Here is a 26,855-nt window from a genome sequence, read left to right as displayed (position 1 = left end):
CTCCGAGGTCCTCCATGGTGAAATTTGTTTGGGGTAACAAAAAACCACGCATCAAATCTAGCACATTAGTTAGACCAACACTAAGAGGAAGACTGGCGGTACCTTGCTTGATAGCCTATTTCAGAGCGGCCCAATTAACCCAAATTATACAATGGCACATGCAACCTAGCCTCCGTAGGTGGGTTGAGCTAGAAAAAGCATGCTGCGCCCCTGCAGACTTACAGGACTTAATTTGGCTACCAAAAAAGGTCCACGGGACAATGAGAGAACCGCTGGCCACACTGAGGAGCTCGTTGGCGACTTGGGAGGATACCAGATACAGATGTGCTCTCACTGCCCAGCACACGTTAATGGCCCCGTTTGTAGGGAACCCTGATTTCGCTCCGGGCCTGCCAAGCAGGAACCTAGTCGCCTGGAAAACAAAGGGCCTCACGAAATTACTACATCTGGAGGGGAGTCAATCAATAAAATCCTTCGACCAAATTAAATCAGAAAACGGGATGCCAAATTCTGAATTTTTTAGATACCTCCAGATAAGAGCTTTCTACACTAAGATCCCACAACGCCCCCGGCGTACAAATTTTGAGCAGCTGTGTTCAAGAGGAACGGACACCATGGGACTTACTTCTCGGATATACAGAGAGGTGGTCTGGCCTGGAACTGACGACGACATTAAACTGAGTTATAGAAACAAATGGGAATTGGACTTAGGGGAGACGTTAGAAGACGCAGACTGGGCCACAATAGTACTGGCAGCAGCTAAAAGCTCTATATGCACTACTTTGAAGGAGAATGCATATAAGGTCCTAATGAGGTGGTACCTTACCCCAATGAGATTGGCAAAGTTTGTAAAAGATTACCCCCATTGTGCCCGAAACAATGTGGGGAACACGCAGACTTGCTACACATGCTGTGGGGTTGCACCAGAGTGGCTCCTTTATGGGAGGAAATCCAAAATTGGCTACAGAGAATTCTCGGACTGACGGTCCCCTTGGATCCCTGGCTGTTCCTGCTGGGCAGGCGCACCCGGGGGCTGAGCAGACCGGCGCAGAAATTGATTGCACATTTTGCAACAGCCATGAGGTATGAAATCGCAGCACTGTGGAAGCAACCAGATTTACCCACAATTACGAAAATTCGGAACAGGATTTGGTATGTTTGCCGGATGGAGCAATTGACGAGTCTGGTCAATGACACCGGCACAAATTTCTTAAAAGTCTGGGCCCCGTGGCTGGCCCAATCAGATATCCCCGGGGTGAATGCCACCAACATATTGCTTTGATGGTCCGAGATGCATTCTCCGTTGAAGCAGCGGTACTGACAGTAACCAGATGGGGTACCGGTAGGGATGACGTTGGACGGAAAAGGGGCTCCCGAACGCGGTCCCGCACCAAACAGAGATGATACCGGAGGAAGAAAAAGCCAGGAGATGCCCCTAGCACGGCTTTCCCTCCCCTACCCCCCCATTGTTCGTCTTGTCTGTCCTGTCTGTCTGTCGTCCTCCCCTGTGCGTTATAATTTGTTCAGAGTGGAAAAGGAGGGAAAAGGGAACATGGACACTAATGTACGATAATGTGTTGTTAGACAATGTTTGATCTGTACCATGTCCCAATAAAAAAATTTCCGTTGAAAAAAAAAAATACACATGCAGGATATTGACTGAACTGCAGCTTTAAGTATGATTTTTAAATAATGTCAAAAAGAACATTTAATCGCCTTTTCCTCAGTATTCAAAGAATACAATTAATCACTTTGACCTCTACAACAACAATATATACTCAGCTAGAAAATTCTAGAATCCGGTTCCTAGAGGAGTGATAGTGGAGGAGCCTCACTGTAAGTTATGTTTAAGCATAGAGTTATGTGTAGTAAGGATGTCCTGTCACCTTAATTGTTTTGAGTTAGGGGCTCTATCTGTAAACAGCACATTCCCTAGTAAAGAGCAAAGACTTTTCTCTGACCAGAGGAGCAGGCGAGTGCTCAGCAGGGAGTTCTTAGAATAGAAACTCCGGAGCACAGTTGGATAAGGCCCACCGAAAATTCTCTAGTGAAGCCCTGATTCAATAGGTATGGACGAAGTGGGCAGTATACAGAATGACAGGATACTGATCCCTGAACCTATAGTGTGTTCTGACCAACAGTTCCTCAGTGAACTCCTGATCTTATATAGAGGAAAAATGCCGGCAACAGTAATGGGATACTGATCCGCGAGAGTAGTGTCCCCAAGATACATGGGCATTAAAGAAGCTACACAAGAGATTGCCAATCTAACATCTCTAAAGGGCACAAGTATAAGTACCCTCCAAGTGTATGAGCGAGGGCTGCCAAGAGGGTGAATCCCAAGTACTTCCCTAGTATAGGAGAGCTAACAGGGGAAGAAGCAGAGTAACCATATTGTTTGTCCCCAGTTAATGTCTATGAGAAGTATGTCCTATGCATGTGGAGCATTACCAACGGGTGTGAATAAAGCTCTTTGTTTTTAATGTAAAAGTTCCTGGCGCATATCCTTATTCTATCTGCCCAGCCTGCACCCTGACAAGGTCTGAGAGGCTGAGCCCAACCTGCGCTGACCCAGCACCCTGACCAGGTCTGAGAGACTTTGCCCAGCACCCTGACCAGGTCTGAGAGGCTGAGTCCAGCCTGCATTGACCCAGCAGCCTGACTATGTCTGAGAGACTGAGCCCAGCCTGCACTGACGAGGTCTGAGACTGAGCCCAGCCTGCACAGACCCAGCACCCTGACCAGGTCTGAGAGGCTGAGCCCAGCCTTCACCGACCCAGCACCCTGACCAGGTCTGAGAGACTGAGCCCAGCCTGCACTGACCCAGCACCCTGACCAGGTCTGAGCCCAGCTTGCACTGACCATGCACCCTGACCAGGTCTAAGAGACCGAGCCCAGCCTGCACTGACCCAACACCCTGACCAGGTCTGAGAGACTTTGCCCAGCCTGCACTGACCAGATCTGAGACTGAAGGCCAGCCTGCACAGACCCAGCACCCTAACCAGGTTTGAGGCAGACCCAGCCTATACCAACCCAACACCCTGACCAGGTCTGAGAGACTGAGCCCAGCCTGCACTGACCCAGCACCCTGACCAGGTCTGAGCCCAGCTTGCACTGACCATGCACCCTGACCAGGTCTAAGAGACTGAGCCCAGCCTGCACAGACCCAGCACCCTGACCAGGTCTGAGAGGCTGAGCCCAGCCTTCACCGACCCAGCACCCTGACCAGGTCTGAGAGACTGAGCCCAGCCTGCACTGACCCAGCACCCTGACCAGGTCTGAGCCCAGCTTGCACTGACCATGCACCCTGACCAGGTCTAAGAGACCGAGCCCAGCCTGCACTGACCCAACACCCTGACCAGGTCTGAGAGACTTTGCCCAGCCTGCACTGACCAGATCTGAGACTGAAGGCCAGCCTGCACAGACCCAGCACCCTGACCAGGTTTGAGGCAGACCCAGCCTATACCAACCCAACACCCTGACCAGGTCTGAGAGACTGAGCCCAGCCTGCACTGACCCAGCACCCTGACCAGGTCTGAGCCCAGCTTGCACTGACCATGCACCCTGACCAGGTCTAAGAGACCGAGCCCAGCCTGCACTGACCCAACACCCTGACCAGGTCTGAGAGACTTTGCCCAGCCTGCACTGACCAGATCTGAGACTGAAGGCCAGCCTGCACAGACCCAGCACCCTGACCAGGTTTGAGGCAGACCCAGCCTATACCAACCCAACACCCTGACCAGGTCTGAGAGACTGAGCCCAGCCTGCACTGACCCAGCACCCTGACCAGGTCTGAGGCTGAGCCCAGCCTGCACCAACCTCAGCATTACCTACCTCAGGCGTAATGAACCCGCTTTTTACCTCCACTTTATTCTTTCTCATGGCCTCATTGAAATGTTATTCTCTCTATCCACTACAAACACCTCCCTCCTGGCCCACACCCAATATCATTAAACACCCTGGATTACTCAAAAGCCTTGCACTATCTACTGAATGTTGGTGGAGAACCTTGAAAACCAGAACACCAACCACCGCACACTCAAATGGCAAACATCATAAAGTAACAACTTGCAAACTACTACTCAAATTTCTACTCATACTATTACTCTCTTTAGCCGGTGATATTGAACCTAATCCAGGTCCTCCCACTTCAACTCTGTCCCATAGCCCTGAGAATACCCCCTTCAAATTCCAAAAAGGGCTATATGTCGCCCATATAAATATCCGGAGTCTACTGCCCAAACTGGACGAACTAAGGGCATGGTGCCTTATGCATAAACCAAAAGCCATCGTTCTTACAGAAACATGGCTAACCCCTAAAACCCCTGATGCACATATTGCCATTCAGGGATACTCCATTTTTAGGAGAGATAGGTCAAAGAGAGGAGGAAGGGTGTTATTTTATATTGCAGACACCTTACAATTTACACTGTTAAATTGCCCCCCAAGCCCACCCTCTTTTGAAATCCTAGTTGGCAGAATCTGCCTCCCCTTTTCTAAGCCCATCTTGCTAGCTGGCATCTACCGGCCCCCTAAAGCCCCTCTACAATCTCTGACTGATATCACCCAGTTTCTTGGCTCCATTTCCTCTCTGAATGAGAAGAGTGAGCTGCTAGTTCTTGGGGATTTCAACTTCAATTGGCTTGACCCTAAAAACCACAAAATCCACAAACAAATCAAATTGCTTAACCTATCGCAACTCATTTCCCAACCCACACAGACCAACCTGAAATCGCACAACCATTCCTTGCTTGACCTGATTCTCTCCTCAAATCCCAGCAGAATCAAATCCTCTGGCATCCTTCCTGACATTTTCCGTGACCATGCAATAGTGTACTGGGTAAGGAAAATTAAACCGCCCCAATCAAGCCCTAAAGTTCTCCTCACTAGAACATTTAGAAAATTTAACCCACAACAGATTCTGGCTGACCTTACCAACTGCCCTTGGCACAGAATCGATTTCATTCCTGACCCTGATTCTGCGCTCGACTATTTCCAATCCGAGTTCTTAAAACTCTGTGATACCCATGCTCCACTATGCAGAATAAGGGTATGGGGTGCCCACCTTCCATGGGTTACACCTGACCTTATAGCACTCTACCAGTTCAGGGATGCCTTGTGGAAAAGCCATAAAGTAACTGGCACTACCAAGGATCTCAATCACTACAGATGCCTGCGGAACATGTGCACAAGGCAAACAAGGCATGCAAAAGCACAATATTACTCTGACAATATCCTCCAGAACACATCAAACCCAGCTAACTTTTGGAAGGTTATCAACAACATATTCCAGGCTTCTAACCATCAACAGCCAAGTAATATCACTAAGGGCGATATTACTCTGACAAACCATACCGACATTGCAAATGCATGATCACTTTGTGGGGTGTGCTACTAACTTATTAGCGAAACGGAGCCCAAACCACAAACCTGAATCTCATCATGGGAGTACCCCTATAGCCCCACCCCCTCCCAATAATGCCCATAATTTTCAATTTGGCCCAGTATCCGAAGAGATTACACAAGCGCGTCACAAATTAAAACTAAGCAGCCAATGTGGACCTGACTTACTACAATCTAGGTTTCTAAGACTTGGTGCCCCAGCAATTGCTAAACCAATTGCTTCCATAGCCAACTCTATCCTGTCTGCAGGCCATATCCCTAAGACCTGGAAAGCTGCCAGAGTTGTCCGAATCTTCAAAAGTGGGGACAAAAACAGTGTCTCAAACTACAGGCCAATCTCCCTTCTCCCAATCCTATCCAAAGTCATGGAAAAATGTGTCCACTCCCAATTAAGCGATTACTATAACAAGAAAATTTTCCCTAGCCAATTCCAATCTGGCTTTCGACCCAAACACTATACCGTAACTACCCTGCTAAAAGTTTGCAATGAAATCCAGTGTGGAATGGAACGGGGTCAACTCACTGGTGCAGTATTCCTAGATTTTGCAAAGGCTTTTGATACTGTTGATCATGCTATCCTGCTTAACAAACTCCAGACCTCTGGAATAGGGAAGCATGCTTTAAACTGGTTTCAGTCCTATCTATCAGGTAAATCCCAACATGTGTCCATCTCAGGCTCTAACTCTAACCCACTGGATATCACCTGTGGTGTCCCGCAAGGCTCTGTTCTGGGGCCCCTACTCTTCTCAGTGTTCATCAATGATCTTCCCACAGCTTGTCAGGAAGCCTCAATACACATGTATGCAGATGACACAATCCTATATGCACACAGCCATAGCCTCTCTGACCTTCAACACATACTTCAGTCTGACTTTTTGAGACTCGAAAACTGGATTTCCCAAAACAAACTGTTTTTAAACACTGACAAGACTGTAACAATGGTATTTGGGACCAAGACTACATTTTTAAAGCATCCAGCGACTGAGCTCCTGATTAGAACCAACGCTAACACCACCCTAACTCCTGTTACTAGTTTTAAATACCTGGGCATATGGTTTGACTCCCACTTAACATTCGGGATGCACATTGACACCCTGACAACCAAGACCTATGCCAAACTAGGGATACTTTACAGTTACAAATCCTCCCTAAATCTCCTGGTCAGAAAAACGTATCGCACAGCAGATGCTAATGCCAATTATTGACTATGGAGACATAGTATATGGCTCAGCACCTCAAACCCACCTTGGCAAACTTGACACCCTCTACAATTCAATTTGTCGTTTTGTTCTCCAATGCAACTATAACACACCACTGCGAAATGCTCAAAGGACTAGATTGGTCATCACTCGAGTCTAGGCGCAAAGTTCACCTTTCCTGTCTTGCCTTCAAATTCTTTATGGGCAAGCTACCCAGCTACCTGAACAAGCTCCTCACTCCTACCACATGCAGCACCTATCACCTGAGATCAGACTCCAAAAGACTGTTCATGGTCCCAAGGCTCAACAAAGTATCCGGCCGCTCCTCCTTCTCTTACCGTGCACCCCAAAACTGGAACAACCTACCAGAGACTCTTACATCCACCACCAGTTTAAGTTCTTTCAAATCTAAGGCTGTCACACATTTTAATCTGGTCTGTAACTGTTTCATACGCCCATAATATATATTATCTTTACTGTGCATGCAATGTCTTGGATATAATGTATACCCTACTCATTTATGTAACTGTATTTGTAAACATGTATTATTTGTCTTAACTCTGTGCCCAGGACATACTTGAAAACGAGAGGTAACTCTCAATGTATTACTTCCTGGTAAAATATTTTATAAATAAACCAACCCAGCACCGTGACAAGGTCTGAGCCCAGCCTGCACTGACCAAGCACCCTGACCAGGTCTGAGACTGAGCCCAGCCTGCACTGACCCAGCACCTTGACTAGGTCTGAGAGACTGAGCCCAGCCTGCACTGACCAGGTCTGAGAGTCTGAGCCCAGCCTGCACTGACCCAGCACCCTGACCAGGTCTGAGCCCAGCCTGCACTGACCCAGCACCCTGACTAGGTCTGAGAGACTGAGCCCAGCCTGCACTGACCAGCACCCTGACCAGGTCTGAGAGACTGAGCCCAGTCGGCACTGACCCAGCACCCTGACCAGGTCTGAGGCTGAGCCCAGGCTGCACTGACCAGGTCTGAGACTGAGCCCAGACTGCACTGACCCAGCACCCTGACTAGGTCTGAGCCAAGCCTGCACTGACCCAGCACCCTGACCAGGTCTGAGACTGAGCCCAGCCTGCATTGACCCAGCACCCTGACTAGGTCTGAGAGACTGAGCCCAGCCTGCACTGACCCAGCACCCTGACCAGGTATGAGCCCAGCCTGCACTGACCAAGCACCCTGACCAGTTCTGAGACCGAGCCCAGCCTGCACTGACCCAACACCCTTACTAGGTCTTAGAGACTTTGCCCAGCCTGCACTGACCCAGCACCCTGACCAGGTCTAAGAGACTTTGCCCAGCCTGCACTGACCCAGCACCCTGACTAGGTCTGAGAGACTGAGCCCAGCCTGCACTGACCCAGCACCCTGACCAGGTCTGAGACTGAGCCCAGTCGGCACTGACCCTGCAACCTGACCAGGTCTGAGAGACTTTGCCCACCCTGCACTGACCCAGCACCCTGACCAGCTCTGAGACACTGAGCCCAGCCTGCACTGACCCAGCACCCTGACCAGGTCTGAGGCTGAGCCCAGCCTGCACTGACCAGGTCTGAGACTGAGCCCAGCTTGCACTGACCCAGCACCCTGACAAGGTCTGAGAGACTGAGCCCAGCCTGCACTGACCAGGTCTGAGACGGAGCCCAGCCTGCACAGACCCAGCACCCTGACCAGGTCTGAGAGGCTGAGCCCAGCCTGCACCAACCCAGCACCCTGACCAGGTCTGAGAGACTTTGCCCAGCACCCTGACCAGGTCTGAGGCTGAGCCCAGCCTGCACTGACCAGGTCTGAGACTGAGTCCAGCCTGCACTGACCCAGCAACCTGACAAGGTCTGAGAGACTGAGCCCAGCCTGCACTGACCAGGTCTGAGACGGAGCCCAGCCTGCACAGACCCAGCACCCTGACCAGGTCTGAGAGGCTGAGCCCTGCCTGCACCAACCCAGCACCCTGACCAGGTCTGAGAGACTTTGCCCAGCACCCTGACCAGGTCTGAGCCCAGCCTGCACAGACCCAGCACCCTGACCAGGTCTGAGCCCAGCCTGCACAGACCCAGCACCCTGACCAGGTCTGAGCCCAGCCTGCCCCAACCCAGCACCCTGACCAGGTCTGAGCCCAGCTGTCACTGACCCAGCACCCTGACCAGGTCTGATGCTGAGCCCAGCCTGCACTGACCAGGTCTGAGACTGAGCCCAGCCTGCACAGACCCAGCACCCTGACCAGGTCTGAGAGGCTGAGCCCAGCCTGCACTGACCCAGCACCCTGACCAGGTCTGATGCTGAGACCAGCCTGCACTGACCCATGCCTCTCCAGTGTGGCATTATTTGCTCAATTGCTTTAAAAGGTAAGACCTTGGGGGTTGGAATTATGACATAATAAAAAATGATTAGAAACACTATGTGTGGTTAATTTCTTTTTAATGTTTCCAATGTGCTCTAATATGCGGATTCTGAGGGGACGTATGGTTTTACCTAAATATTGGTACCCACAATTGCATTCTAAGAGATATACTACAAAGTTAGATCTGCAGTTTAAATGTTGTTTAATTGGATAGGATTTATGGGTAGTATTAGAAGTAAAACTATCTCCTATAGTTGAACTAAATTGACAAGCAGTGCAAGTCTTACAATTAAAGAAGCCCTTAGGAAGATTAAGCCAAGTAGAATGAGCGGTTGGTTTTTTTCCTAAGTGCACTGGGGGCCTGTTTGTTTTTGATATTAGGGGCTTTTTAAAAATCATCTGTGCTCTATCTGGTAAATATGATCCTAAAATAGGATCATTTTTTAATATAGACCAGTGTGCATTAAGGATTTTGCCAATTTTTTTACCATCCCTATTGTACTGGGTTATGAACGGCACTTTTAGAGCTGTGCTTTGGACCCCCTTTAGTGAAGGGATTAACATGGATTCTCTAGACTCTAAATTGATTTTGTCTAGTGCTTAACATTTTTAGTTTTATAATTTCTATCTGCAAATTTCTTAGTTAAGATAGTGGACTGCTCTGTGAAGATATGATTATCAGTACAGTTGCGTTTTAGTCTGCGGTATTGACCGTATGGGATGTTTGCTACCCATTTGTTAAGATGGCAACTGGACTGTAATATAAAATTGTTGGCATCCACATCTTTAAAGTAATTTTTTGTTTTAATAAGGTTGTTCTCTATGTAAATAGTGAGATCTAGGAAATTTACAGTAGACTCACTTATATAGAACGTAAATTTTAAATTTAAGTCGTTGTTATCCAAATATAAGAGAAACAAGTTTAAATCGTCTAATGTGCCCTTCCAAACAAAGATTATGTCATCTATATACCTCCGCCATGTGACCAAGTTCGCGTCCAGGCCTTCCCATGACCATATGAGTTATTCTTCCCACATGGCCATGAGTAAATTAACATAACTGGGCGCGAACTTGGTCTCCATGGCGGTCCCACATAGCTGTTGGTAAAATACCTCATCGAACAAAAAGAAATTCTTCTGTAATATAAATTGGATACATTTAAGAAATTCAATTTGTTGTGTTTTTTCCAAAAAGGTTTTTACGGCTCTACATCCATCAGAATGTTTATTTGATGTATATAGAGCCGTCACATCTGTAGTGACTAATAGATGGCCTTCTTGACATTGTGTATCTCGTAGTAATAATATTACATCATTTGTGTCTTTTAAGTAGGATTTTTGCTCTTTTACCATTTCTTGCAGATAACTATCTATGAATTCTGATAGGTTTGATGTTAATGACCCTATGCCTGATATTATCGGCCTTTTTGTAAATTTTTATGTATCTTTGGTCTTACCTTTAAAGCAATTGAGCAAATAATGCCACACTGGAGAGGGGGAAATAGAAATTTTACCCTAATAAAGAGGGAATCGTATTGGATATATGAACTCCAAACGATTCCCCCTTTAGGTTTAAACCTGGAATTTGATATAAAACCGTTTCTCTGATGTATATCTAATCATAAACTTTGTAGCCTTCTTATAGATCTCCAACAGATCTCTAAATATTACTTCTAGAATGATTATAATAATGCAACCTAGATAAATTGTTTACAATATATGTTTATATATATTTTATTTCAATTTTTAATATTAGTTTGACTAATTTCATTTAACAAAATGTTTCTGTTTTGCCAAGTTCAATTTTTAAATAAATATCAATTAATATATTTTTGAGCTCCATATATGTCCGATGTGGAGATATGTTTGTATATCAGTCATTTATAGCATGCTCTCAATAGTATCACTTTAAGACATCAATTAGCTGTTAACCTATCAATAGACAGCTTAGGGTTTATAACCACTAAGAACTATGTCACCGACACTCCTGATGAAACCGAGAAAGGTGAAACGCGTAGAGTGGCGCTGACAGAGGATCCACTGCCACTTCGCCGACCGGAACCCCCAGATCTTGCTGACGTCACATCCGGATTCGCTGGAACGCAGCTGTGAGACGCACGCAGAGCAGAAAGTTCACACAAACCGGAGGCGAGATCGATTGTGTATCTAAATGCCTAATAACATCCTAAATCATGTGAGTGTATTGTAATATACTTACTATTTTAATACAGGTTTCTACAGTCCGCACTATGATTGGTTCTCTGTGTTTAACCACTAAAGGTATTCACCTATACATCACTGCTGAAGCTGGCATACTATTCCTCACAGCCGACAAGGCATAATCTAAAGATACCGCTACGTACATTGATCTATCCTCACTTTTGTGAGTATACAATTCATAGACCTCGAGAAGACAAAGACATTTACACTTGTTATATAACAATATTGCACTATTAGATTTATTTTTTGTTTTCACATGTTTGCGCTTCCCAACGACCACCAGCTCTTCATACTCACCTGGGATTGAGAGAGCAATCATTCATTGGGTTACAGCAGCATCCAAAGAATTCATTTGTATCACTACATTTATATTTACTTTTCCATTGAAATGTTAATACTGTGTTAACACGTGTTTTAATTATAAGTAGAGCGCCACTATTGATATATATTTCCTGCACCTGAGACTGAGCCCAGCCTGCACTGACCCAGCTCCCTGACCAGGTCTGAGAGACTGAGCCCAGCCGGCACGGACCACGCACCCTGACCAGGTCTGCGCCCAGCCTGCACGGACCACACACCCTGACCAGGTCTAAGAGACCGAGCCCAGCTTGCACTGACCCAGCACCCTGACCAGGTCTGAGAGACTTTGCCGAGCACCCTGACAAGGTCTGAGAGACTTTGCCCAGCACCCTGACCAGGTCTGAGAGACTGAGCCCAGCCTGCACTGACCAAGCACCCTGACCAGGTCTGAGACTGAGCCCAGCCTGCACAGACCCAGCACCCTGACCAGGTCTGAGAGGCTGAGCCCAGCCTGCACTGACCCAGCACCCTGACCAGGTCTGAGCCCAGCCTGCACTGACCCAGCACCCTGACCAGGTCTGAGAGGCTGAGCCCAGCCTGCACTGACCCAGCACCCTGACCAGGTCTGAGCCCAGCCTGCACTGACCAAGCACCCTGACCAGGTCTGAGACTGAGCCCAGCCTGCACAGACCCAGCACCCTGACCAGGTCTGAGGCTGAGCCCAGCCTGCACTGACCCAGCACCCTGACCAGGTCTGTGCCCAGCCTGCACTGACCCAGCACCCTGACCAGGTCTGAGAGGCTGAGCCCAGCCTGCACTGACCCAGCACCCTGACCAGGTCTGAGCCCAGCCTGCACTGACCCAGCACCCTGACCAGGTCTGAGAGGCTGAGCCCAGCCTGCACTGACCCAGCACCCTGACCAGGTCTGAGAGGCGGAGCCCAGTCTGCACTGACCCAGCACCCTGACCAGGTCTGAGAGGCGGAGCCCAGTCTGCACTGACCCAGCACCCTGGCCAGGTCTGAGAGGTTGAGCCAAACCTAAACTGACCCAGCACCCTGACCAGGTCTGAGAGGCTGAGCCTAGCCTGCACTGACCAGGTCTGAGACTGAGACTAGCCTGCACAGACCCAGCACCCTGACCAGGTCTGAGAGGCTGAGCCCAGCCTGCACTGACTCAGCACCCTGACCAGGTCTGAGAGTTTGCCCAGCACCCTGACCAGGTCTGACTTTGCCCTGCACCCTGACCAGGTCTGAGAGACTGAGCCCACCCTGCACTGACAAGGTCTGAGGCCGAGCCCAGCCTGCACTGACCCAGCACCCTGACAAGATCTGAGAGACTTTGCCCAGCCTGCACCGACCCAGCACCTTGACCAGGTCTGAGACACTGAGCCCAGACTGCACTGACCCAACAGCCTGACCAGATCTGAGCCCAGCCTGCACCAACCCAGCACCCTGACCAGGTCTGAGCCCAGCTTGCACTGACCACGCACCATGACCAGGTCTAAGAGACCGAGCCCAGCCTGTACTGACCCAACACCCTGACCAGGTCTGAGAGACTTTGCCCAGCACCCTGACCAGGTCTGAGAGACTGAGCCCAGCCTGCACTGACCCAGCACCCTTACCAGGTCTGAGACACTGAGCCCAGCCTGCACAGACCCTGCACCCTGACCAGGTCTGAGAGGTTGAGCCCAGCCTACACTGACCCAGCACCCTGACCAGGTCTGACTTTGCCCAGCACCCTGACCAGGTCTGAGGCTGAGCCCAGCCTGCACTGACCAGGTCTGAGATTGAGCACAGCCTGCACTGACCCAGCACCCTGACCAGGACTGAGAGGCTGAGCCCAGCCTGCACTGACCCAGCACCCTGACCAGGTCTCAGCCCAGCCTGCACTGACCCAGCACCCTGACCAGGTCTCAGCCCAGCCTGCACTGACCCAGCACCCTGACCAGCCTGCACTGACCCAGCACCCTGACCAGGTCTCAGCCCAGCCTGCACTGACCCAGCACCCTGACTAGGTCTGAGACTGAGCCCAGCCTGCACCGACCCAGCACCCTGACCAGGTCTCAGCCCAGCCTGCACTGACCCAGCACCCTGACCAGGTCTGAGGCTGACCACAGCCTGCACTGACCCAGCACCCTGACCAGGTCTCAGAGACTTACCACAGCCATGTATATATCCAACTCGATGTTAACTCCTTCAAAGCCGGGCAAGTAGGGATACATTTGTATGAGTAATTAGTAAATAAGGCGAGCCTGTCCCGTGCCGGAAACTATTACAGAGCTCGTCCGGGCACTCGCAGCCCCCCATCCATTTAGTGTTCTGTACGGAGGCCCCTTGTCTGAGATGGGGGGGAGGGTTCCTCCTCTTGCCCCTTCCCATCAGTCATGGCAAGTGGGAAGGGCTGAGATGGCTCCTGTCTTGGGGCAGACATGTCCAGACCCTCGCTTGTGGTAGTGTGACCTCTTATGTGGAGTCCTTCCGCGGTGTGACGAGGGGAGTGACCCCTTATGTGCGGTCCAGAAATATACCAGCATGCAGAGCAGGGCCAGGCTGAAGCCTCCCACGGGAAAAGTGTTTGGGAACATTGGAAGTGTCACTCCATGTGATAGAAGTGTCTCTCACCCTCCCCCCCTCCTCCCACCAGTCAGCTAGAACTAATGAGCGTGACACCTTGTGATCACTCCAAGTCTTGCACAATCCCCTCCTCCTGGGGGGTTCTAGGTCACTGTGCTGGGTTCCGTGCTGTCTGCTTGGGAAAGTGCACGGAAAGACGTTCCTGTGGGAGGAGAGGACAGATCTGTGCCTTCCCCTCAAACTCCCACCACAAAGGCCAAGAGAGCACAGGGGAACCAAGCAGAAGACACACGCACACGCACACGACAGATACTCCACGCACATACACACACAACATATATTGTGCACACACACACAGTATAGGAAAAAAGAATGGTGTAAATAGCGCTAAAAGGCTGTGTTAATTAAATAAACAGTGTACAAACATAAAAAAGTGATAGAATGTGTGATCGTACACTACACCTTAATTAATTAAGGCAAGGCTGCCAAGTGAAACTAACCCAAAACACAGTCAGTGCAAAGCAAAAAACAGACAACATAGACCGCCGGCGCCTAAAGAGTCCAATATGGGTAGAAAAAAAGTCCAATAGTGATGAAGTGTCAAGAAGTAGTAAGTCCAATCTTGCACTTCCAAAATCCACAGCAGGATATTATGTGGCACATGTAAAGCAAGAAGAAAAAAAAGAGAAAACCATTATAGTGCAAAACTGCTAGAAATAATAACAAATAGGACGAACACGACAAGGCAAATACTAGACAAACACAAGCAAGGCTGAGAAATAATACAAAGAGTTAATTTAATAAAATAAAAAGAACGTAGGCAGATGACGAATCCGGTTTGGAAAAACCGGATTCCTACTTACAAGACGTTCGCAATAACCACGCAAAGATATAAGGCGAGTAGTGAACGGCTACGGCATCAGGTGAATGCGCGGCGTCCAGGAGCTGCTCCAAACACTGTCCTCCACTCCGCAACCGAATGTGCGTCACTGGGGGTGGGTCTGAGACGCTCCAAACGCTCTCTGCCACTCCGTGGCCGGAAATACATCACCGGGGGTGGGTCAAACGCCGGAACCCCCTTCTCCTACTGCTGGTAATGCGATCACGCTCTCGTGAGTACTCTGCCTTAGTCCTTAGAGTAACTCTTACAAACCGCCCAACGCGTTTTCGTGTGCTGGATATCACCTGTGGTGTCCCTCAATACTCTGTTCTGGGGCCCCTACTCTTCAGTGTTCATCAATGATCTTCCCACAGCTTGTCAGGAAGCCTCAATACACATGTATGCAGATGACACAATCCTATATGCGCACAGCCATAGCCTCTCTGACCTTCAACACTTCAGTCTGACTTTTTCAGACTCAAAAACTGGATTTCCAGTTTGTAAGAGTTACTCTAAGGACTGAGGCAGAGTACTCACGAGAGCGTGATCGCATTACCAGCAGTAGGAGAAGGGGGTTCCGGCGTTTGACCCACCCCCGGTGACGTATTTCCGGCCACGGAGCGGCAGAGTGCGTTTGGAGCGTCTCAGACCTACCCCCAGTGACGCACATTCGGTTGCGGAGGGGAGGACAGTGTTTGGAGCAGCGCCTGGACGCCGCGCATTCACCTGATGCCGTAGCCATTCACTACTCACCTTATATCTTTGCGTGGTTATTGCGAATGTCTTGTAAGTAGGAATCCGTTGTTTCCAAACCGGATTCGTCATCTGCCTACGTTCTTTTTATTTTATTAAATTAACTCTTTGTATTATTTCTCAGCCTTGCTTGTGTTTGTCTAGTATTTGCCTTATCGTGTTCGTCCTATTTGTTATTATTTCTAGCAGTTTTGCACTATGATGGTTTTCTCTTTTTGCTTTACATGTGCCACATAATATCCTGCTGTGGATTTTGGAAGTGCGAGATTGGATTTACTACTTCTTGACACTTCATCACTATTGGACTTTTTTTCTACCCATATTGGACTCTTTAGGCGCCGGTCTGTATTGTCTGTTTTTGGCACACACACTGTGACAGATAGTGCACGCAAACATCATGTGACAAGGATAATACACGCAACACATACCACAAAAGTGACACCGCACAATTGAATAATAGCGCGCACACACAGTATGCGACACAACACAGGCGCACACCGCGTACATCGGTACATGCGCATGGCCGATACATGTACGCATACCATGCACCATAACACGTACACACGTACACACACACACACACAAACACACATACAGCCGCACCCAGTGACACACACAATCACACAGCGCAGAGTTTGTAGTGAACACTTCGTGTTTCTGTCCCAGGACTCAGGGTGTCACTTTCTGGCTAACAGAGCGCCCAAGGTCACCAGAGCCCCCAGTGCTACTGTGCCCGCAAGGACCGTCTTCAGGGAGACCCAATTCCCCTCCCGCTGCCTCCTTGCCTCCTCTGTCGCACCGGGCCCGTAGACGGCCAGGAACCCGTTCTGCAGGACAGAGACGCTGTTACCCCCGCACAGAGAGGCCCAGTTCCCCTCTCGCGTCCTCTATCGCAACCGTTCCAGTAGAGGGTATTAGGAGAGGGGGGGGGGGGGGGAGGAGAGAAGGAAGGGGCGAGGGGGGGGGGGGAAGAGAAGGAAGGGGCGAGGGGGGGGGGGAAGAGAAGGAAGGGGCGAGGGGGGGGGGGGAGAAGGAAGGGGCGAGGGAGCGGGAAGAGAAGGAAGGGGCGAGGGGGGGGGAAGAGAAGGAAGGGGCGAGGGGGGGGAAGAGAAGGAAGGGGCGAGGGGGGGGGGAAGAGAAGGAAGGGGCGAGGGGGGGGAAAGAGAAGGAAGGGTCGGGGGGGGAAGAGAAGGAAGGGTCGGGGGGGGGGGGGGAAGAGAAGGAAGGGTCGGGGGGGGGGAAGAGAAGGAAGGGGCGAGGGGGGGGGAAGAGAAGGAAGGGGCGAGGGGGGGGGAAGAGAAGGAAGGGGCGAGGGGGGGGGAAGAGAAGGGAGGAAGGGGGGAAGAGAAGGAAGGGGCGAGGGGGGGGGAAGAGAAGGGAGGGGCGAGGGGGGGGGGAGAGAAGGAAGGAGCGAGGGGGGGGGGAAGAGAAGGAAGGGGCGAGGGGGGGGGAAGAGAAGGAAGGGGCGGGGGGGGAAGAGAAGGAAGGGGCGGGGGGGGCAAGAGAAGGAAGGGGCGGGGGGGGGGGAAGAGAAGGAAGGGGCGGGGGGGGGAAGAGAAGGAAGGGGCGGGGGGGGAAGAGAAGGAAGGGGCGGGGGGGGAAGAGAAGGAAGGGGCGGGGGGGGGGGGGAAGAGAAGGAAGGGGCGAGGGGGGGGGAAGAGAAGGAAGGGGCGAGGGGGGGGGGGAAGAGAAGGGAGGAAGGGGGGAAGAGAAGGAAGGGGCGAGGGGGGGGAAGAGAAGGGAGGGGCGAGGGGGGGGGAGAGAAGGAAGGAGCGAGGGGGGGGAAGAGAAGGAAGGGGCGAGGGGGGGGGAAGAGAAGGAAGGGGCGAGGGGGGGGGAAGAGAAGGAAGGGGCGGGGGGGGAAGAGAAGGAAGGGGCGGGGGGGGAAGAGAAGGAAGGGGCGGGGGGGGGGAAGAGAAGGAAGGGGCGGGGGGGGGGGGGGAAGAGAAGGAAGGGGCGGGGGGGGGGGGAAGAGAAGGAAGGGGCGGGGGGGGGGGGGAAGAGAAGGAAGGGGCGGGGGGGGGGGGAAGAGAAGGAAGGGGCGGGGGGGGGGGGGGGAAGAGAAGGAAGGGGCGGGGGGGGGGGGGAAGAGAAGGAAGGGGCGGGGGGGGGGGGGGGAAGAGAAGGAAGGGGCGGGGGGGGGGGGGGGGGGGAAGAGAAGGAAGGGGCGGGGGGGGGGGGAAAGAGAAGGAAGGGGCGGGGGGGGGGGGAAGAGAAGGAAGGGGCGGGGGGGGGGAAGAGAAGGAAGGGGCGGGGGGGGGGGAAGAGAAGGAAGGGGCGGGGGGGGGGGGAAGAGAAGGAAGGGGCGGGGGGGGGGAAGAGAAGGAAGGGGCGGGGGGGGGAAGAGAAGGAAGGGGCGGGGGGGGGGAAGAGAAGGAAGGGGCGGGGGGGGGGAAGAGAAGGAAGGGGCGGGGGGGGGAAGAGAAGGAAGGGGCGGGGGGGGAAGAGAAGGAAGGGGCGGGGGGGGAAGAGAAGGAAGGGGCGGGGGGGGGAAGAGAAGGAAGGGGCGGGGGGGGGAAGAGAAGGAAGGGGCGGGGGGGGAAGAGAAGGAAGGGGCGGGGGGGGGAAGAGAAGGAAGGGGCGGGGGGGGGAAGAGAAGGAAGGGGCGGGGGGGGGAAGAGAAGGAAGGGGCGGGGGGGGGGAAGAGAAGGAAGGGGCGGGGGGGGGAAGAGAAGGAAGGGGCGGGGGGGGGGAAGAGAAGGAAGGGGCGGGGGGGGGAAGAGAAGGAAGGGGCGGGGGGGGGGAAGAGAAGGAAGGGGCGGGGGGGGAAGAGAAGGAAGGGGCGGGGGGGGGGGAAGAGAAGGAAGGGGCGGGGGGGGGGAAGAGAAGGAAGGGGCGGGGGGGGGGAAGAGAAGGAAGGGGCGGGGGGGGGGAAGAGAAGGAAGGGGCGGGGGGGGGGAAGAGAAGGAAGGGGCGGGGGGGGGGAAGAGAAGGAAGGGGCGGGGGGGGGGGGAAGAGAAGGAAGGGGCGGGGGGGGGGGGAAGAGAAGGAAGGGGCGGGGGGGGGGAAGAGAAGGAAGGGGCGGGGGGGGGGAAGAGAAGGAAGGGGCGGGGGGGGGGAAGAGAAGGAAGGGGCGGGGGGGGGGAAGAGAAGGAAGGGGCGGGGGGGGGAAGAGAAGGAAGGGGCGGGGGGGGGAAGAGAAGGAAGGGGCGGGGGGGGGAAGAGAAGGAAGGGGCGGGGGGGGGAAGAGAAGGAAGGGGCGAGAGAAGGAAGGGGTGAGGTGGTGAGGGGGTGAGGGGGGTGAGGGGGGGTGAGGGGTGAGGGGGGGAGGGGGGGGAGGAGGGGAAGGGGGGGAGGGGAAGGGGGGGAGGGGGGGAGGGGGGGAGGGGAAGGGGGGGAGGGGGGGGGGAGGGGAAGGGGGGGAGGGGGGGAGGGGGGGAAGGGGGGGAGAGGGGGGAGGGGGAGAGGGGGGAGGGGGAGAGGGGGGAGGGGGGGAGGGGGAGAGGGGGGGAGGGGGAGAGGGGGGGGGGGGAGGGGGGGAGGGGGAGAGGGGGGGGGGGGAGGGGGGGAGGGGGAGAGGGGGGGGGGGAGGGGGGGAGGGAGGGAGGGGGGGGAAGGGGGGGAGGGGGGAAGGGGGGGGAGGGGGGGAGGGGGGGAGGGGGGGGAGGGGGGGAGGGGGGGAGGGGGGGAGGGGAGGGAGGGGGGGGGGAGGGGGGAGGGGGAGGGGGGGGGAGGGGGGAGGGGGGGGAGGGGGGAGGGGGGGGGGGGGGGAGGGGGGGAGGGGGGGAGGGGGGAGGGGGGAGGGGGGGGAGGGGGGAGGGGGGGAGGGGGGAGGGGGGGGGAGGGGGGGAGGGGGGGAGGGGGGGGAGGGGTTTGAGGGGGGGGGAGGGGGGGGAGGGGGGGAAGAGAAGGAAGGGGCGAGGGGGGGGAAGAGAAGGAAGGGGCGAGAAGGAAGGGGCGAGGGGGGGGGAGAGAAGGAAGGGGCGAGGGGGGGGGGAGAAGGAAGGGGCGAGGGGGGGGGGAGGGGGGGGGGGAGAAGGGAAGGGGCGAGGGGGGGGGGAGAAGGAAGGGGCGAGGGGGGGGGGGAGAAGGAAGGGGCGAGGGGGGGGGGAGAAGGAAGGGGGCGAGGGGGGGGGAGAAGGAAGGGGCGAGGGGGGGGGGAGAAGGAAGGGGCGAGGGGGGGGGGAGAAGGAAGGGGCGAGGGGGGGGGGAAGGAAGGGGCGAGGGGGGGGGGGGAAGGAAGGGGCGAGGGGGGGGGGGGAAGGAAGGGGCGAGGGGGGGGGGGGAAGGAAGGGGCGAGGGGGGGGGGGAAGGAAGGGGCGGAGGGGGGGGGGGGGAAGGAAGGGGCGAGGGGGGGGGGGGAAGGAAGGGGCGAGGGGGGGGGGGAGAAGGAAGGGGCGAGGGGGGGGGGGAGAAGGAAGGGGCGAGGGGGGGGGGAGAAGGAAGGGGCGAGGGGGGGGGGAGAGAAGGAAGGGGGGGGAGGAAGAGAAGGAAGGGGGGGGAGGAAGAGAAGGAAGGGGGGGAGGAAGAGAAGGAAGGGGGGGAAGAGAAGCAAGGGGCGAGGGGGGGGAGAGAAGGGGCGAGGGGGGGGGAGAGAAGGGGCGAGGGGGGGGAGAGAAGGGGCGAGGGGGGGGGAGAGAAGGGGCGAGGGGGGGGGAGAGAAGGGGCGAGGGGGGGGGAGAGAAGGGGCGAGGGGGGGAGAGAAGGGGCGAGGGGGGGGGGAGAGAAGGGGCGAGGGGGGGGAGAGAAGGGGCGAGGGGGGGGAGAGAAGGTGCGAGGGGGGGGGAGAGAAGGGGCGAGGGGGGGGAGAGAAGGGGCGAGGGGGGGGAGAGAAGGGGCGAGGGGGGGGGGAGAGAAGGGGCGAGGGGGGGGGAGAGAAGGGGCGAGGGGGGGGAGAGAAGGGGCGAGGGGGGGGGAGAGAAGGGGCGAGGGGGGGGGAGAGAAGGGGCGAGGGGGGGGAGAGAAGGGGCGAGGGGGGGGGAGAGAAGGGGCGAGGGGGGGGAGAGAAGGGGCGAGGGGGGGAGAGGGGGAGGGGAGAGAAGGGGCGAGGGGGGGGAGAGAAGGGGCGAGGGGGGGGAGAGAAGGGGGCGAGGGGGGGGAGAGAAGGGGCGAGGGGGGGGGAGAGAAGGGGCGAGGGGGGGGGAGAGAAGGGGCGAGGGGGGGAGAGAAGGGGCGAGGGGGGGAGAGAAGGGGCGAGGGGGGGGAGAGAAGGGGCGAGGGGGGGAGAGAAGGGGCGAGGGGGGGGGAGAGAAGGGGCGAGGGGGGGGGGAGAGAAGGGGCGAGGGGGGGGGGAGAGAAGGGGCGAGGGGGGGGGGGGAGAGAAGGGGGCGAGGGGGGGGGAGAGAAGGGGCGAGGGGGGGGGGAGAGAAGGGGCGAGGGGGGGGGAGAGAAGGGGCGAGGGGGGGGGAGAGAAGGGGCGACGGGGGGGGAGAGAAGGGGCGAGGGGGGGGGAGAGAAGGGGGCGAGGGGGGGGAGAGAAGGGGCGAGGGGGGGGGAGAGAAGGGGCGAGGGGGGGGGAGAGAAGGGGGCGAGGGGGGGGGGGAGAGTGGGGGGCAGGTTAAGGTAGGACCCTCACCCAGCCCCCGTTGTTCTCAATCCAGTCCCCTGAGGTTGGTCTCCAGGTAAGTTCCCATCCAGTCCTGTATCCGCAGTACCAGCGGTGGACATCTCTGTGTTGACGCTCTCTATCTCTACGCAGAGCGCGGCTCCTAACACAAAGAACGCCACCACACGCCACCAGTTCACGCCGTCCCGGAAGAGGCCCACCCGCCACCTCGGCGAAGCGTGGGTACGCCGTGCTGGGAGTCACATGGATCTGCTCAGAGATCCCGCTGAACTCCTGCCGGAAACGCTCCTCAAACACGTCCCCAGCAGCACGCATCGCGGTATGAAGAGGGGCAGGAAGCGCCCCCCCGCTGGCTCCGGCCTCAGACCCTGCTGACACAGCTTGTACCGCACAAAGTCCTCCACCAGGGCACGGGATGCCGACGCGAACTCCGCCATGCAGCCACCCTCTGCAAGAGAGAAACACGCGGTAAACCCCCGCCCAACCCACAGGCCCCGTCTGAGACCCCATCCAACCAGAGAAACCCCCCACCCTGCCAGGCACTGTAATCCCGCCCTGCCAGAGAGAACCCCCCCACACTGCCAGACACACTGTAATCCCGCCCTGCCAGAGAGAGAACACACCCCACCCTGCCAGACACACTGTAAATCCCGCCCTGCCAGAGAGAGAACCCCCCACACTGCCAGAGGACACGCCTTGCCAGTGACCCCAGCACTGCGGTAATCCCCGCATTGCCAGATCCACGCTCTCCCTGCCAAAGACCCGCGCTGCAACTCCCCTCCCTGCCAGCGGAATGGGACGTTTCACCGCGACCAAAATGCCACCACTGGGACACTTCCGCAACGTACCAGACCCGGCCTGCCGCTCCTACAACTGCGTGTTTTAAATGCCCCGGTCGAGAACGCTACACTGCCTAGTCCCGCAGGACATTTAAAGATGGCGCGTCAGAGCGGCCTGTATAGGCAGTGAAGCGGTCCCGTGCGGGACATTTACGCGGCAGTTTTTTGTAGTGGCCGGTCAGGCGCAGGACCGGAGGGTCGCGCCGAAGTGGGCAGCATTTTGTCACAGCAAAACGTCCGAGAGAGCACTGCCACACACACACAGACACAGACACACAGACACACAGACACACAGACACACAGACTTACCTCTTCCAATCTCTGCGAGCGCTCGGATATTGTCCCGTGACCAGACACCGCGCTTTGTTCGGAGCGCCGCGTTTATCTATGAAACGGGCCGCACGTACTATACCGTATGTTCGTGTAATCTTGATATCCCGTAACCAAGCTCTGGACTAGTTCTGTATATGACTTCCCCAATATAATTGGTGTGTTGTCTCTCGGCCCCTAATTGAAATCTTGAGAGTAACGGCATTTTCGGACATTTTTTGCTACAACGGGTGGCGTGGTCGAATCCATGTTTGGGTGAGACCTTCCCGTTACCCGCCGTGGCAGCAAGATGAGGTGCAGAGTAATGGTGTGAGGGGGGATATGACTCACGTGAGGGGACCCCCGCGGGGGAGATTAATGGCTCAGACAGATAGCTGTATGTATTACCCCGTGTCACATACGCAGGTCCTGTGCTCACAGAGGTGTGCCGTCCGTGAGACAGGCGCAGAAACCATCGAGGAGCCACGATTAACCCCTTCCCTGCCAGAGGCCAGCAGAACAATGATTAACCCCTTCCCAGCCAGAGAAACAGAGCAATGATTAACCCCATTCTCTGCAAGAGACACACAGCAATGATTAAACCCCCTCCCTGCCAGACACACAGCAATGATTAACCCCTCTCTGCCAGAGCAATGGTTAACCCCTTCCCTGCCAGAGCTACAGAGCAATGGTTAACCCCTTCCCTGGCAGAGCAATGGTTAACCCCTTCCCTGCCAGTGACCCGCAGCGCAATGATTAACCCCTTGCTCCCTGGTTCTAACCGGTCAGGTGTAGTTCAGGGCCCACCCGTCCCTTCCGGTTTCATGCCGCAGCTTCCGGTCCCTGGGTATCCCCGTTACTCTCCTTCCTCGGGGTTTAGGCAGCCACTTCCGGGTGCGTCACGGCGACGTCACAAGCGACCCACCTGCTGACTGAAACAGCTAGACTCCGCCCCTCATACCGTAAAGTGTGGGAGGTGACGCGCAGCGACACCCATATACTGGCGCTGTGTATAATATCCCCCTGACCTGTTATATACAGACTGTATATAATATCCCCCTGATCTATTATATACCCCGTATACTGACCTCTTATATAATGGCGCTGTGTATAACATCCCCCTGTATAGTGAGTGACCTGTTATATACAGACATTGTGTATAATATCCCCCTGTATGCTGACCTGTTATATACAGACACTAGCTGATATACCCGGCCGTTTGCCCAGAGGCAGGGAGGGGGAGGGCGTGAAAGGCAGGAGGGGGGGGGGGCGTGAAAGGCAGGAGGGGGGGGGGGGGCGTGAAAGGCAGGAGGGGGGGGGGGGCGTGAAAAGGCAGGAGGGGGGGGGGGGCGTGAAAGGCAGGAGGGGGGGGGGGGCGTGAAAGGCAGGAGGGGGGGGGGGGCGTGAAAGGCAGGAGGGGGGGGGGCGTGAAAGGCAGGAGGGGGGGGGCGTGAAAGGCAGGAGGGGGGGGGGGGCGTGAAAGGCAGGAGGGGGGGGGGGGGCGTGAAAGGCAGGAGGGGGGGGGGGGCGTGAAAGGCAGGAGGGGGGGGGGGCGTGAAAGGCAGGAGGGGGGGGGGGGCGTGAAAGGCAGGAGGGGGGGGGGGGCGTGAAAGGCAGGAGGGGGGGGGGGGGCGTGAAAGGCAGGAGGGGGGGGGGGGCGTGAAAGGCAGGAGGGGGGGGGGGCGTGAAAGGCAGGAGGGGGGGGGGCGTGAAAGGCAGGAGGGGGGGGGGGCGTGAAAGGCAGGAGGGGGGGGGGGGCGTGAAAGGCAGGAGGGGGGGGGGGCGTGAAAGGCAGGAGGGGGGGGGGGCGTGAAAGGCAGGAGGGGGGGGGGCGTGAAAGGCAGGAGGGGGGGGGGGGCGTGAAAGGCAGGAGGGGGGGGGGGGGCGTGAAAGGCAGGAGGGGGGGGGGGCGTGAAAGGCAGGAGGGGGGGGGGGGGCGTGAAAGGCAGGAGGGAGGGGGGGCGTGAAAGGCAGGAGGGGGGGGGGGGGCGTGAAAGGCAGGAGGGGGGGGGGGGGCGTGAAAGGCAGGAGGGGGGGGGGGGGGCGTGAAAGGCAGGAGGGGGGGGGGCGTGAAAGGCAGGAGGGGGGGGGGCGTGAAAGGCAGGAGGGGGGGGGGGGGGCGTGAAAGGCAGGAGGGGGGGGGGGGGCGTGAAAGGCAGGAGGGGGGGGGGGGGCGTGAAAGGCAGGAGGGGGGGGGGGGGCGTGAAAGGCAGGAGGGGGGGGGGGGGCGTGAAAGGCAGGAGGGGGGGGGGGGGCGTGAAAGGCAGGAGGGGGGGGGGGGGCGTGAAAGGCAGGAGGGGGGGGGGGGCGTGAAAGGCAGGAGGGGGGGGGGGCGTGAAAAGGCAGGAGGGGGGGGGGGGGCGTGAAAGGCAGGAGGGGGGGGGGCGTGGAAAAGGCAGGAGGGGGGGGGGCGTGAAAGGCAGGAGGGGGGGGGGGCGTGAAAGGCAGGAGGGGGGGGGGGCGTGAAAAACAGGAGGGGGGGGGGGCGTGAAAGGCAGGAGGGGGGGGGGGCGTGAAAGGCAGGAGGGGGGGGGGGGGCGTGAAAGGCAGGAGGGGGGGGGGGGGCGTGAAAGGCAGGAGGGGGGGGGGGCGTGAAAGGCAGGAGGGGGGGGGGGGGCGTGAAAGGCAGGAGGGGGGGGGGGGCGTGAAAGGCAGGAGGGGGGGGGGGGGGCGTGAAAGGCAGGAGGGGGGGGGGGGGGCGTGAAAGGCAGGAGGGGGGGGGGGGGCGTGAAAGGCAGGAGGGGGGGGGGGGGGCGTGAAAGGCAGGAGGGGGGGGGGGCGTGAAAGGCAGGAGGGGGGGGGGCGTGAAAGGCAGGAGGGGGGGGGGGCGTGAAAGGCAGGAGGGGGGGGGCGTGAAAGGCAGGAGGGGGGGGGGGCGTGAAAGGCAGGAGGGGGGGGGGCGTGAAAGGCAGGAGGGGGGGGGGCGTGAAAAACAGGAGGGGGGGGGGTGTGAAAGGCAGGAGGGGGGGGGGCGTGAAAGGCAGGAGGGGGGGGGGGCGTGAAAAACAGGAGGGGGGGGGGGCGTGAAAGGCAGGAGGGGGGGGGGCGTGAAAGGCAGGAGGGGGGGGGGCGTGAAAGGCAGGAGGGGGGGGGGCGTGAAAGGCAGGAGGGGGGGGGGGCGTGAAAGGCAGGAGGGGGGGGGGGCGTGAAAGGCAGGAGGGGGGGGGGCGTGAAAGGCAGGGGGGGGGCGTGAAAGGCAGGAGGGGGGGGGGGCGTGAAAGGCAGGAGGGGGGGGGGGCGTGAAAGGCAGGAGGGGGGGGGGGGCGTGAAAGGCAGGAGGGGGGGGGGGGCGTGAAAGGCAGGAGGGGGGGGGCGTGAAAAACAGGAGGGGGGGGGGGCGTGAAAGGCAGGAGGGGGGGGGGCGTGAAAGGCAGGAGGGGGGGGCGTGAAAAGGCAGGAGGGGGGGGGGGGGCGTGAAAGGCAGGAGGGGGGGGGGGCGTGGAAAGGCAGGGGGGGGCGTGAAAGGCAGGAGGGGGGGGGGCGTGAAAGGCAGGAGGGGGGGGGGCGTGAAAGGCAGGAGGGGGGGGGGCGTGAAAGGCAGGAGGGGGGGGGGGGGGGCGTGAAAGGCAGGAGGGGGGGGGGCCTGAAAGGCAGGAGGGGGGGGGGCGTGAAAGGCAGGAGGGGGGGCGTGAAAGGCAGGAGGGGGGGGGCGTGAAAGGCAGGAGGGGGGGGGGCGTGAAAGGCAGGAGGGGGGGGGGGCGTGAAAGGCAGGAGGGGGGGGCGTGAAAGGCAGGAGGGGGGGGGCGTGAAAGGCAGGAGGGGGGGCGTGAAAGGCAGGAGGGGGGGGGCGTGAAAGGCAGGAGGGGGGGGGCGTGAAAGGCAGGAGGGGGGGGGCGTGAAAGGCAGGAGGGGGGGGGGGGCGTGAAAGGCAGGAGGGGGGGGGCGTGAAAGGCAGGAGGGGGGGCGTGAAAGGCAGGAGGGGGGGGGCGTGAAAGGCAGGAGGGGGGGGCGTGAAAGGCAGGAGGGGGGGGGGCGTGAAAGGCAGGAGGGGGGGGGCGTGAAAGGCAGGAGGGGGGGGGGGGGCGTGAAAAGCAGGAGGGGGGGGGGGCGTGAAAGGCAGGAGGGGGGGGGGGCGTGAAAGGCAGATGGGGGGGGCGTGAAAGGCAGGAGGGGGGGGGCGTGAAAGGCAGGAGGGGGGGGCGTGAAAGGCAGGAGGGGGGGGGCGTGAAAGGCAGGAGGGGGGGGGGCGTGAAAGGCAGGAGGGGGGGGGCGTGAAAGGCAGGAGGGGGGGGGGCGTGAAAGGCAGGAGGGGGGGGGCGTGAAAGGCAGGAGGGGGGGCGTGAAAGGCAGGAGGGGGGGGGCGTGAAAGGCAGGAGGGGGGGGGGGGCGTGAAAGGCAGGAGGGGGGGGGGGCGTGAAAAGGCAGGAGGGGGGGGGGCGTGAAAGGCAGGAGGGGGGGGGGGGCGTGAAAGGCAGGAGGGGGGGGGCGTGAAAGGCAGGAGGGGGGGGGGCGTGAAAGGCAGGAGGGGGGGGGGGCGGTGAAAGGCAGGAGGGGGGGGCGTGAAAGGCAGGAGGGGGGGGCGTGAA

The 26,855-nt window shown here is 57.6% G+C and overlaps 1 pseudogene; it reads right to left on the bottom strand.

The window, feature by feature from the left end:
* Nucleotides 1-16,014: 16,014 nt before the first annotated feature.
* On the bottom strand, nt 16,015-23,222 carry LOC142465133 (apoptosis regulator R1-like; annotated as a pseudogene).
* Between the last annotated feature and the right edge of the window lie 3,633 nt (nt 23,223-26,855).

The sequence above is a fragment of the Ascaphus truei genome, chromosome 13 (assembly GCF_040206685.1).
Source record: "Ascaphus truei isolate aAscTru1 chromosome 13, aAscTru1.hap1, whole genome shotgun sequence".
NCBI classification, from domain to species: domain Eukaryota; kingdom Metazoa; phylum Chordata; class Amphibia; order Anura; family Ascaphidae; genus Ascaphus; species Ascaphus truei.
The sequence above is the reverse complement of the archived record's forward strand: the minus strand, read 5'-3'. Positions and strand labels throughout refer to the sequence as shown.